Here is a 7,676-nt window from a genome sequence, read left to right as displayed (position 1 = left end):
TGCTTTGACATTCCATAGCCCAGGACTCTGGAATGCCACCTCAGGGTAGAATAGATTTCACACATCTGGCATGCCTCCTCTAGCTTGGACACTCTTTCATATGATCAAGCATCATGATTAGTGGGGTGGGAGAAGAGTTCAAGGCAGGATAGAGAAGTACAGATCTGCAGTGCAGCCTAGCAGAGAGCTCTCACATCCAGTGGTCCTGTGACACCGGGGAAAAGGGCAGCACAAGCAGAGGCAGGGAACAAGGTCTCAATTTTCTTGCTGCGGCTGCATCTTTACTCAGCGCTGCAGGATTTGCAGTCTAAGAGTCACTGCCTGGGCGAAGGGGACGCAGGAAGGAAAGCTTGTCATTGAAATTGATTGTCGTGTAATTTGGAAGGTTTTCATGTTCTCGAGCAAGGTATTGAATTCCACTTCCATCGCTGTTTTCACACAGCAGCCACACACCTCTCTGGACTTTGTGAGAAGACATGATGTCATTGTCATGTCCTTCACCCAGGTTGGTTTCTTCTGTTATTATTCTGCTCCTCCCTTGATAATCAGCATGTTCGTAGAGAGTGATCTGGGGATCGTGCAGATTTTCAGTGATCACCTGCAGAGAACTGATCTTGTCATTCATCTCTTCTCCAACAAACTTATGTTCTCCCTCCTCAAATACCAGAAATCGGCCTCCGTAGTTTGAATGCTCATAAGCCACCCAAGGCTGGCCAATTACTTTCACTGAGGAGACAATATCATTCCAATTTACATCTTGTAGATTGGAAATGCTAGTTGTGAATTCCCTGGACAAACCCTGGAAGTTGGCATGCTCATAAATGATGATTTTGCCCATCTCAGTAGGACTTCTGGAGTGCAGATTTCTTGCTATAAGAACTGGATGACAGCCTGCACAAAAGGAAGACAGAAAACAAGCAGAGTTTGTAAGAAAATTTTATACTCCAGACACAAAATTATGGGAAGTGTGGTGGAGAAAAGGAAAAGTAGAATGTTTTTAGCAGAATAAACATAGCAGCAGCTGGAAAAGAGTGAGGGCATGACACAGAAATTTTTATTTGGAAGACAATGTACAATGAGCTATGTACACATAACTACCCAGTTTTAATTAGATATATGTGTTGGTTTACAGATATCCCCCAGTGTAAGTTGTAAAATACTCTCACATTCACCCCCCACAACTGTGTATCCCTGGCCCCCTCCACCCTGTCCCTTGGTACGGTTTGTTTCTCCTGCAGCAGCCATCTCCTCGTGCCCTGAAGGATGGGTTCAGTCTCTGCACATGCACACAGCAGAGCCTCCCATCTGTGCTGCAGCTCTCAGCCCAACGCTGGAGCCTCCTTCCCTTCCCCTGCATTCCACAGCAGCTGCCCAGGAAACCTCCCAGCCCTCCTGTGCAAAGTGTGCCTCTTACCTCGATGCCAGCTGCAGGGCTGGGGAGAGCTGAGGGCAGTTCCTCCAGTGCTATTTGAGAAGGGCATCTCACCTGCCTCCATTTATAGCTCGCACTGAAGTCTTGTGCAACACCCTAGGTGACAGCATGAAAAGTGACCAAAACTCTCCAAAAGCCAGATCAGCCACAGCAATTCAGACACACCAAAGTACACTGTGACACAGGGGCTCTGGAAGTTTCCTGTTTGTGGCAGTTTATAGCCTTGCTTTCCTGGGTCAGGATATCCAGGTCACTGAGATGGCACTGAAGTACCAGTTTTCAAAAAAAAATCCCTTTTCTCCTTAAAGTCATGGAATCATTAAGGACTCCTTCCTACTGCCTTGGAAAAGATGTCCAAGATCATCAAGTCCAACCTTTGCCCAAATACCAGCATGCCCACTAATCCATATTGCAAATATCACTTCTGCTTCCCTGGCTTCATACCCAGCATGGGACAATATCTCCACATTCCCCATCCTGCTGTGAGCAGCAGCTTCAAGTACAGACCCCTCAAGGTTCCTTCCACCTGAAACGCTTGGAGGAGTTCATACACTTTCCATGGCCTGTCATGGGGACAGCTGCCCATGCGCCAGAGAGGAGTGCAGTCCTACAAAACAGCAAAGAAATGGTTCAAGAAGGGATGTGGATGGGAATGTTAAAGGAAATTTGCATTTGCTCTTGCCGAGGTTTGTTTTGGGGTGTATTTAATCAATGACAGTATCCAAAAAAATGTGGGAGTGTCGCATCCAAAAATCTAGCAAAGGATTCTTGAAAGTTTTTCAGTGACAAGAGGATGAAGTAGAGGTGGAGAAGATTCTGAGCCTTCAATAGAGGGAATTACATTTGACAAGAGAGCAGGTGAGAGCCTGTGGAGGAATGGGGAGGGAAGTCTGACTTTAGGGAGATAGAGTTCATAAATGCCCAACAAGGAAACTCAAGGCTGTTGTTCACATGACTTGATGTTTTTCATTGAAATTGGACAATGGATGCAATTAGGCAGAAAGTGACAAAGGCTTTTAAATGTTCCTTAGAATTACTGACAGAAAGATTTATTTTGCAAGGGAGGCCAAGGCCTTGTTCAGAGCAGAGCTACTTCCAAACATGACCAGGTTACTCATGGCAACCTTCAAATGATTTCTGAACAATTGCAATGGTGGAGATTCCCCAAGATTGCTGGCCTTCCTTTCAGTGTTGAAAATAACAACAGGGCTATGGTTATTTTCCTTATTTTCAGTCAGAGCTTCCCTGTTACCAGATAAGACTCTTTCCAGATGTCCTTTTGCTGAGCCCCTCTGGGAAGCCTTAGCCTTGTCTCTTACATGGCTGAGAAAAATTTCCTGATGAGGTCAGAAAATTTTAAATCACACCACACAGAGAACTTGGATAGTCTGCATACTCTGAGGTTTTCAATACCAGACTGGATAAAGCCACCAACTGTTGGGAACGTCGTTACAACCAACAACCATAATTCACCTCACAGCTGTACCTGTGTTAAGCAGCTGACTGGATCCAATGGCAACCAAAGGTCACTTCCAACTTCAATTACCCACCAACCCTACAATCCTCCTGGTTCCCCGGATCGTTCAAGCTCATCACATAAGGACCAAGACAGGCAAATCCCAGTATTTCCTGAGCCATCTTGCTCCTGAGGAATCCTGCTATAAATAAAGATGATCAATGTCCCTCGTCCATCCCATTCAGCCTTGTCAGACTGATGCTGTCCTGATGGGGATTTCTGTGCACTCAGGACATGGACTCAGTGAGTCTAATGAGCTCCTTTGCATTGACCTTGCACTCAGCAGTTAATGTCTCCCTGCAATTTGTCTATCCTCCGTTTAGTGTTTGAAGGTTTCTTGGTGAATTTGGGGTTTTTGAAGGGAATAATTCATGAGGTGGTTCTCCTGCTTCTGAGAGAGAGTAGAAGTAGAATCACACCCAACCACCAGTGCAAGAAAAAGAGAACTGAGAGAGCATCTGCTGATCTGTAGGATTTCAACACACAAGGTGCTCTTCTGAGAAAGCCCACGATAGTTCCTACAAAGAGCTGATCAGGATTGAAAGTAAAAGGAAAGAACACTAAAGTTACATGAGAGTGCTTCTTCTGTGGGGGGAAGCCAAAGTTCCAGGGTGTCTTCCTGGCCAGGTCACTTTCCGAGTGCCGTGTGTCGGGATGGCTCAGGAAGAGCGGAGCTCAGCCCCAGGAACTCCTCCTGCTCGGCTGCTGCAGCCCAGGCTGCAGGCTCTCTGTCCAGGCTGCTGCTCCCAGTGCCACTGCCCAGGCTGCAGGGGCAGCCCGTGCTGGGCTTGGCTGTGTGACCCAGGGACAGGCACCGCCTGTGCACGGAAAGGACACGGACAGGGCCAGCGGCACCGGCTGCCACACACCAGGGGCTGCCCTCAGCCACCCCACAGCTGACACCACCAGCACCCCCACAGAATGGGATGGCAGAGGGACAGCCCCATCTCCTTCCTTCTCAGCAAGCCATCCCCACGGAAGCCCTCTAGTGAAGACCTGCACACCCTCACTCTCCACAGCCACAAACACCTCCACAGGTGCTTCCAACAGGACTGAGAGCCCTCAGCCTGTCCAGTCTCACACCTGGCTCTGGGCTCTCTGGCCAGAGGACACTTTGGTGTCTCCTAGTCCCTGGCTGGTGCAGCTTGGTGCTTGCAGCCAGCCCCCACACTCCACACACTGTTCTCATGGGTGTTCTGGCAGTCGTGGGTGCCTTGAATCCCAGCACGAGTCTCCTGCCTGTCTGAAATCCCTCTCTATATCCATGCCCTGCCTGCTGGCTGCTCCAGCTCAAACTTTGCTGGCAAATCACATCATTATGACTCCTTTTGAATCAGAAAGATTCATTTGTTAGATAAACTTCATAGAGCAGAAGCTGTCATATTTCACATACCCTTACAAGCATGTCTTCCCACACTTCAAAATATTCTAGTGCTGGAAGCCTGCAGACACAAAGAGCAAGACAGGTCTTAGTGTGACAGGAAGGGACACCTGTAGAGCTGGTGAATGAAGAAGGGCACCCCTACCACAGGACTCATTGCTGCAGAGCTTATGTGATGCTCTGTCCTGCAACTCTGCAGAATCCCAGGAGCACTCAAAGCGTGTGACCAAGTAATGACACTCTCTACACTCCAACAAAACTGTTCTCTTTCAGTGCACCCTCTAGGTTGTTCATCAGGTCCAGAACTTTTCTTGAGAAGCATCACTGAAAATGGCCATCCTGGGTGTTCCACAGTCTCAGATCCCAAGAATTACAGAGGCAGAGTTCTCAAGAGCACACCAAAGGTGTTGTCACTTGTGTGATCACAGAAGAAATTATTTCCTATAAGACATCTGTGTCAGTATCAATTTGGATCCTTTGACCGTGAGATCTTTTTGTGCACTGCAAAGAGCTCTCGTGATTGAGAGCAAAGTCTGGCATCAGGGAGAATAATTTAAGATAGGACATAATTTGTGCCCATGTAGTGAAGAAAAGAAAGGAGGATCAGGAAGTGAGGAGAACCAAGACCTCTGGATCAAAGATTTCAAAATCAAAAATAAGCTGGGGCAGGACTACCTCTGCTTTCTTGTTCCAGAATAAACATAGCAGCATCTGCAAAGGAGTGAGGGCATGACACAGAAATTTTCATTTGGAAGACAATGTACTATGAGCTATGTACACATAACTACCCAGTTTTAATTAGATGTATGTGTTGGTTTACAGATATCCCCCAGTGTAAGTTGTAAAATACTCTCACATTCATCCCCCACAACTGTGTATCCCTGGCCCCCTCCACCCTGTCCCTTGGTAAGGTTTGTTTCTCCTGCAGCAGCCATCTCCTCGTGCCCTGAAGGATGGGTTCAGTCTCTGCACATGCACACAGCAGAGCCTCCCGTCTGTGCTGCAGCTCTCAGCCCAACGCTGAAGCCTCCTTCCCTTCCCCTGCATTCCACAGCACCTGCCCAGGAAACCTCCCAGCTCTCCTGTGCAAAGTGTGCCTCTTACCTCGATGCCAGCTGCAGGGCCGGGGAGAGCTGAGGGCAATTCCTCCAGTGCTGTTTGGGAAGGGCATCTCATCTTCCTATATTTATACTTGCACAGAAGTGAAAGTGTGAATCACCCAATTCCAAGGTACTGGGAATGGTCAATATCATGCTCAGGGGTCAAAAATCATTAAATATTCTATCTTGGTTTCAATGCCCTACAACCAGGCATCTCATTGCTCTGGTTCAAAATTCCACTGACATGTGAGTGACCTGATAACTTTAGAACTTGGCTTCATGTTTGTCCTCCTTCAGAGGCCTTCTGAACCATAGTAATTGGAACATATTAATTGGAACAACCCCAGTTCCTTTGGCTACTCCTCATCAGAACTGCGCTCCAGATCCTTCAGCTGCTCATTTCCCTTCTCTGGACTCACTCCAGCCCCTCAGTGTCTTTCTTGCAGTGGAGAGCCCAGAAATGGACCCAGCACTTGAGATGTGGCCTCGCCAGTGCAGAATACAAGAGGACAATCCCTGCTCTGGTCCTGCTGGCCACACTATTGTGATACAGGCCAGGATGCCCTTGGCCTTCCTGGCCACCTGGGCACAGCTGGTTCACATTCAGCTGCTGTCTACCATGTGTGAGGTTTTTGTGACCACAGGGCAGGACTTAACCCTCAGCCTTGTTGAACTTCATACTATTGGCCTCAGTGCATTGATCCCTCTGCAGAGCCTTCTTACCCTCCAGCACACAACACTCACACCCAAGCTGATGGTGCCTATGAACCGACTAAGGGGGGAGATCCAAGGATGGGGCATCCACAACTTCTCTGTAAAACCTTTTCCAGTGCCTCACCACCCTCACAGTGAAGAATTTCTTCGTAATATCTAGCTTAAACCTACGCTCTTTCAACTTGAAAGATCATAGTAAAAATTTCTTTCTCTGCCTTTCTTATAAGCCCCTTTATATTTTGAAATGAGAAGCCTTGTCTTCTCTAGGCTGAACAACTCCAAGTATCTCTGCCTTTCTTTGTAGGAGGTTCTCCAGCCCTCTGACCATTTTCATGGCCCACCTCTAGACCTGCTGTAACAGGGCTGTGTCTCTCTTGTTCAGGAAACCCCACATCTGCATGCAGTACTCCATGCAGAGTCTCACCACAGCAGAGTAGAAGGCAAGAATCATCTCCCTCATCCTGCAAACTACATTTTATGCAGCCCAGGATACAGCTGGCTTTCTAGGTGGCAAGTGTCAGGTCATGTCCAGTTTCTCATGCACTGGTGTTCTCAGTTCCTTTTTTACAGGGCTGCCCTCAGCCCATTCATTCCTCAGCCTACACTGCTCATGGTGATTGCTCTGACATCCAGTTGCAGGATCTTGCACTCAGCCTTGCTGAAATTTAGGGGGTTCCCATCGGGCCATTTCTCAAGGTTCTCGAGGTCCTTCTTCACTGTGGGAATCCAGGGCTTCCCTCTGGCTGCCCTGGAAGGCCTGGGACCCTGGCAGGGGGTCGGGAACACCCCTGTACAGAGCCCCCAGAGACACTGTCTCTGATCTCTGTCCATGGAAAAGAGTTTTCAATCTTACAGGATGAATTACAAGCTCTGAGTGCTTGATATAAGTAATAATTAAGTGTGGCACGGGTGCAAAAGGAAAATTTTAGGATTTTAGATTAGGGGTTCAAAGGGGACAAGATGGAGGAAATTGGGTGTGTCTTGTCCTTTTTCTCCTTCTTCATGCCCTCCATGTTTCACTGTAGTGTTGGCATTTTTCTATTGGTTTAGGCTGAGGACACACTGTTCAACGTAGGTGACAGATATTGGCACATTATTGTTAATACAGCACAGGTAGTTTCTGGTATATAATGTTTGTAACATCCCACTGAGGGGCAGAGCCCCACACGCTGCCCTGCAGGACAGACCTGCGGCAGGGCAGCAGAACATGTTAGAGATAAGCAAGAATAAACAACCTTGAAAACAGCACAGACAGATTATGACTTCTTCTTTGGCAGGGGGGCAGAAAGACAGAGACTTTCTACAATCTCGGAATCATCAATACCTCAGATTCCAACACTTCACAGTCCCTTCCTTCCAGCAAAACAACACACAACTCAGCTTGGTGTCATCTGCAAACTTGCTGAGGGTGTACCTGACTTGTCTATGACATCAAGGAAGATATTTAATAACACTGGTGGCAGAATGGACCCTTGTGGGTCACCATTTGTTCACAGTTTCCATTGATCCTTATAAGGATTATCATGTACTCAC

The 7,676-nt window shown here is 47.7% G+C and overlaps 1 non-coding gene across 1 annotated transcript; it reads right to left on the bottom strand.

Moving 5' to 3' along the window:
- Nucleotides 1–749: 749 nt before the first annotated feature.
- Nucleotides 750–5,427, bottom strand: LOC100232617 (uncharacterized). The gene is made up of 2 exons (XR_012054650.1): nt 1,415–5,427; nt 750–891 (listed from the first exon to the last, which is right to left on the bottom strand). It is a non-coding gene; the product is annotated as an uncharacterized protein (transcript).
- Nucleotides 5,428–7,676: the final 2,249 nt, after the last annotated feature.

Source organism: Taeniopygia guttata, chromosome 1 (genome assembly GCF_048771995.1).
Source record: "Taeniopygia guttata chromosome 1, bTaeGut7.mat, whole genome shotgun sequence".
NCBI lineage: Eukaryota > Metazoa > Chordata > Aves > Passeriformes > Estrildidae > Taeniopygia > Taeniopygia guttata.
The sequence above is the reverse complement of the archived record's forward strand: the minus strand, read 5'-3'. Positions and strand labels throughout refer to the sequence as shown.